This window comes from Oryctolagus cuniculus, chromosome 1, assembly GCF_051225735.1.
Source record: "Oryctolagus cuniculus isolate XC-2025 breed Fujian yellow rabbit chromosome 1, ASM5122573v1, whole genome shotgun sequence".
NCBI lineage: Eukaryota > Metazoa > Chordata > Mammalia > Lagomorpha > Leporidae > Oryctolagus > Oryctolagus cuniculus.
Window position 1 is genome coordinate 218,560,005 of NC_142867.1, and position 5,822 is coordinate 218,565,826.

Here is a 5,822-nt window from a genome sequence, read left to right on the forward strand (position 1 = left end):
ACAGTCTAGTTGGGAATCGTTCTTAAAAAGCATCAGAAAGTGCCAAGGGAGACGCTGGATCTCCCTGCAGTGTTTGCAGGAGAAGTGCTTCCCATCTGAGCATGTTGAGTGCAGTCCTAGATGTTAGTGGGGTGGTTGTTACCAGCCCTGTCTCAGAGTCCAAAGCATAACTTGTTTGCTTTGGCCCAGGGATAGCTAGCTGCTGGCAGTACTCAGTCACCTTGTTTTTGCCCCCAAAGGCCCCAATCATTAGTAGAACCCATGGAGTGAGTCACTTTCTATCAGCCTATAATTGTGTTGTGGAGTCACAAGTCCAGATGTTAACAAAACAAAACACACTTTGCAGGGTGGCTCAGAGGCCTCCCTGAATCACTCACATGGAATGTGAATCTTTCATTTCTGTCCCTTATCTTCACTCTCTGTGTCCTTTAGATAATTTACCACAATGCGCTGTGTCTTAGTAATTCCTTTATTGCCACCACCTCCCCACATCTTCAACCCAATAGTGTGGAAGCTTGATGAGCCCAATAGTCCTGTGTGTGTGTGTGTGTGTGTGTGTATTTAAGATTCATTTGTTTATTTGAAAGGCAGACTTAGGGAGAGTGAGCAAGTACACTTCTGTCTGCTGGTTAACTCCCCAAAGGGCCACAACATCCAGGGCTGGGCCAGGCCTAAACCAGGAGCCAGGAGCTTCTTCCAGTCCTCCCACATGTGTGCAGGGACCCAAGCAATCTTTGGCTTTCCCAGACACATTTAGCTGGGAGCTAGATTGGAAGTGGAGCAGTCGGGACTCAAACCAGTGCCCATATGGGTTGCTAGCACGACAGGTGACAACATAACTCATTACCTTTCAGTACTGTCTGTCTCATGTGCAGCATCCTGAAACATTTATCTGACACATGGAACTGCTTGTTGAATGAAGGAATAACTGAGTCCCCAGCCCCTCACTTACCATTCAATATGGTCTTATGGTTTTCTGTAATTTGTGCTGCCTGTTTAAATGTAGAAGAGAAGAAATGCAGAGAACAGATTTTCCAGGTCAATTTGCTAGAATGACAACTGCTATTTATTGAGTACTGGCCATGGACCTTGCCAGAACTGTTGTCAGGCAGCTTCCTGGGCATTATCTCATTTGATCCTCACAAGGGCACTTGGAGGCAGGTACTACCTCTATTCTCATTTTATAGATGGAGAAAGTGAGATGTGAGTAGAATAACCCAACTGGCCAGAGTTGAGGCTTCCCACATTAGGCTGACAGCATGGTGGTGGTGTCGGTAATCCTACCACAGCCAGCAGGAATGTGGTGCAATTCCCTGGCATTCAGGAAAGGAGTATATGTTGGGGTCAGAGTGTTCAGACAATGCTTTCAAGGGAAGACAGCCATCCTTTATGGAAATGGTGGCCAAGCCACATGGAAGATCAGGGCGACCAGGGGGGCAGAGGGAGAGCGAAAAGTGCGGTCAATGTGGAACATCATGGGCAGACCCCGGGACTCAGGTCTCAGCTGCAGTTACCCTTCCGTTTCTCGCCCTGAAGGAGTGAAGGTTTCAAACTAGTGAATAAAAGGTGTCTTTACTTTTGGAGGTAGTGATGACCTATAAACTAAACAGAGGTGAAAGAGTGAGCAGTCCCCTGCCAAGCTCCAGATAAATACCACAGAGCTCTTTCCATAGGTGAGTTCTAAATGCAATCTGAAATATTATTTTTCTGGTCATGAATGGATACATAAGAAAAGTATATTTATATTTTAGAATGAGTAATTCTTTATTGAGGGAGACCGACCTTTGCTTGCAGTTAAGTTTTTTAAATGTATTTTTTAAGTGTTGGGTCAAGGTATAACACTTGTGCATGTTTAAAGGTACAAAGTACCATCTCAACATGTATACATAGTTTAAACAGACCTTACCAGGCAACCAGCCTTTCTGCATCTGTGTCTTTCTGTGTGTGTTTGGAGCCTCCTCTATTCCAGCTCTTTGTAGAGAATATTAGATATTGTCACGAGCTTTAGTCATCTCTGTGAAACACCAGCATGCTCACTGTACTGTGTTTTGGTACCCATTGTCCGACCTCCCCCAGCCCCCTCTTCCCACCCTTCCCAACTTCACTATTTTAAATTCAGATTCAATATGTGTATCATTAATTACTATTTTAAACTTCCAAATATGAGAGGGAACACGTGCTATTTGTCCTTATGTGTCTGACTTATTTCACTAAGCATAATACTTCCTGCTTCATTCATTTTGCTGCAAATACCAGGTTTCATTTTTATGTCACATTTTACAGATATTTAGTGTTAAAAAATTTCTGGAAAATAACTAATTTCTTGCTATAAGCGCAATAAAATTTTTTTCTTATCACTCCCAAAGATGGATATAAGCTAAAGTGAGAACTGAATATCAGAAGGACTTGGATACATTCCCAGGTTCCACACTGGGAGGGACATTTTGGGGACTTCATGTTTGATTCTAGCTCTAACTAGGGGAAAACAAATGAAATTCTGATGTGTGATCACTTTTGGCCCTCAGAAATGGCAATTTAATGTGGCCCAAGCTGTTGGCTGAGCACTGACAGTGACCCCAGCTATTGTTCTGGGTGATAGAGTGGCATTGAACTGCTTTGACTCCTGCTGTTTGATGTTTTTATGAGAGGCAGCAGGTGTAGCTTCAGAGACAGACCTGGATCCAAGTAGTGGCTTCATCTAGTATTCACCTGACTCTCTTCATTGTTCCAGCCATGCTTTCTCTTTTTCAGGGTGGTTTGCTATGAGATCCGGCCCCTTAGCTGCAGTCTTCCTTCTTATCATCCAACCAGAGTGGCACAATTTGAGGTGTCACAATCAATTTGTTACAAGATTTATTCTAAGTTGTGGAAATTGGTTGTTCCTTTGCATTCAAGAACATATGCAAGTAGGTGCATTTAAAAAAAATCCCAAGAAGTTACCCCTAGGCCTTAATATAGAAAGAAAAATAAATGAACAGATGAACAGAAGAACTACCTCATTATTAAAATCCTGTGGCTTTTGATGCCAGTTTATTAAGTTACAACTGTTAAATACATTAATACACGTCGCATTTCATTTACAGGGATTAGAATTTCTACAGTGGTGCCCGAAGACATGGGATGCTTACTAGCTAAGTACATATCCAACAACATACAATATGCATTTTACCTTCAGGTTGTGGCGTTTTAACATAAAACATAAACTCAATGAAAGCACGTGGGGCTCATCACTGAAACCACACAAACACCTGTATTTGTTCAACTTGTACACCCCTGAAACAAAAAAGGGGAAAGTTACGTATTCTAACGACTTTAAGAATAAAATCATTTGATTACATCCAGCTACTTTATCTACTCTATCCTATGTGTCTCCTTCCTCCTGAATGTATACACCATGAGCGTGAGATTTACCTGTCACAGTGCTCTAGCATCTGGCTAAGTGATGTTACATGACGGATGCTCAAAACAGAGGTGATTCATGGGTGAAGTTGAAAGGCCTCTAGGCTTGGTGTCAGGAGATAGGAATTGTGGCCTTAATCTACCAGCTACTCCTGTATGGCATTGGGCCATTGATGTCACCTCTCTGAGCCTAGGTTTCTTCATCCTTAAGATTATGTAACTTAGATAAACTACTACTGGCAGCTCTGAAACTCCATGACATTTCTCTATTGGCCAAGAGCTCACAATCACTTTGTGCTGGACACTCTAAGCAAGTAGGAAATGACAACTGCTTCTAGACTGGAAGCCACTGAACTTTGGACAAAGCCTGCCAGGTTCAAAATGATCAAATAGAACACATGGAAGTCAGTTAAAAACAAGTCACTGAATCATAGACTTGGAAAGACTTTGGAAATCCTTTGGCTTAATCCCTCCCCCAATCTCTACAAAGGAATAGCTTCTATAAAACCATAATGATAGGCTCTTTGCTTGAATACCCCCAGAGACTAAGAAAACACCACCTGGGAAAACTCTGCTGTTGAGTAGAAGCATCCTTTGGCTATGGAGCCAGATGTAGTGATCCTAGATCTATTACCCTTTAGCTCCAGAACTCTCCTCTAGGGACACAGTGAAGAAGTTTCCTCGCCATTTCTATGTTGCCCTGTACATTTTGAAGATAACTTTTTTCTTCCTCAATTTCTTCCCCAGTTACTAAAATGAATCATACTTAATAACAGTGGAGAGAAATTAGATGAGTCCAGGATTATGGTGTAAGATTTAGAAAGACAAAATCCTGGCTCTAGATGGCCCTCAATTGAGTGGTCCTAGATATCTCCTATTTGGGCTAATATGGTGTTTTCTTCTTAACGAGGGATGATGGAAAGAGCAAGTGTGAATTGGGCCAGGGTATCCAGTCTACCAAATTCAGTCCACTGAATCATTCAAAGGCCTAGTTGCCAATACAATACAATAAGGTTAATATCCAGGATAAGGATGTACACTTAAAATTCTACTAAAAGTAACAAATCATTTCCAGGACTCTGGGCCCTAGGAGAGTAAGAAATCTTGAGTCACGAGACATTTGCAACAATCCTGTCCTGAAGAATTAATCCTCTATGTCACAATAATGGAAACATGATTAAGTAGGGATTTGAGAAAAATAACTTGCAAGAGACTATTGGCAACAACCATGTTTGTGTGCATGAACAAAATGAAGTTTATAATCTAGGAGGGTTATTGATGAGCACAGAAGTGGAATTTCCAATGGTTTAGTACAGCTTAGATTGCAATGGAACCAAGGGCTTTGGAATGCCCTGTTATTAAACTGAACCCAGTATGTTTAAGGATGTGAAAAGCGTACTTTTCATTTTTCTTACTGCACTTTAGTTGAAAAAAAAAAAAAAACACTCGAAATTCTAGTAGCTTAAGCAGTTCCATTCTGCCAGTAGTTCTAAACCATGCTCTGGTCAAAATTCTTGTGACTCACGCGTTTTGATTGTAGTTCCTCTATTTGCTGAGAAACAGACTTCTCAAGTCATCTCTGGGTCATCTAAATTTTTCTAGTGTTTTCAAGTGTGTTGATGACCAGACTCAAGGGCAGAAAATAATAACCTATTTCTACATGTGGCTTAGAGGATAGCGTCTACTATGGAACATGTGTCAGTGCTTCCCTTCTCTATTTACTTATGAAAAACTACACTTGAACAGCTATTTAAACACAATGTAAACACAAATCATTTTGCTAATGATCATCCCTCATCAAATGAAACCCATTTTTGTAATGAGAAAATATCCATATGCCTAGAGTTAGCTAATTAATTATCTAATACACTGAAGTAAATTAAAAGATCTGCAGACAATAGAGGCGCTGAGCAGTTAGAATGAGCCTGTCTGGGATAAAAATAATTTATTTTTGTGTCCCCAGGCGAGAAGACACTCAGTAAATGTTTGTGGAATTGATTTGAGCTCAGATATTTGAGAGACATTTAACTAGCATTCCATTCCCCTGCCAACCCCAAATCAACTATTCTCTAGAACATGTTTGTTCTTTCCTCCAAACCCTTGAATGATCCCATTAACCCCTTCTAGGGGTTAAAAAGCATTCTCTCATCTCATTGTTGAACATAGTGCCCTAATTTTTGCTATGGATATAAAGCCTTAGAAACAGAGGTCTGATTTGAGTCACATTAGGAATGTTTGGCTGTGCCTTTCTGAATAGTAAAATATGTATTATAGAGAATCTAACATAATCAGCAGCAAAAAACGGAGCTATAGTACATTCTTCAACAAATAAGCTCATGACAGGAGCGAAATAAATATGCAGCAGAGATGTTTCCCCAAAGCTTAACATATCCTAAGAAATTCCTGTCTTGAATACATTTTCA

At 40.7% G+C, this 5,822-nt stretch overlaps 1 long non-coding RNA gene across 1 annotated transcript in view; it reads left to right on the forward strand.

Moving 5' to 3' along the window:
* The window catches only part of LOC127493231 (uncharacterized), a 287,450-nt gene that overhangs the window by 108,336 nt on the left and 173,292 nt on the right, over positions 1–5,822 (forward strand). The window lies entirely within an intron of this gene.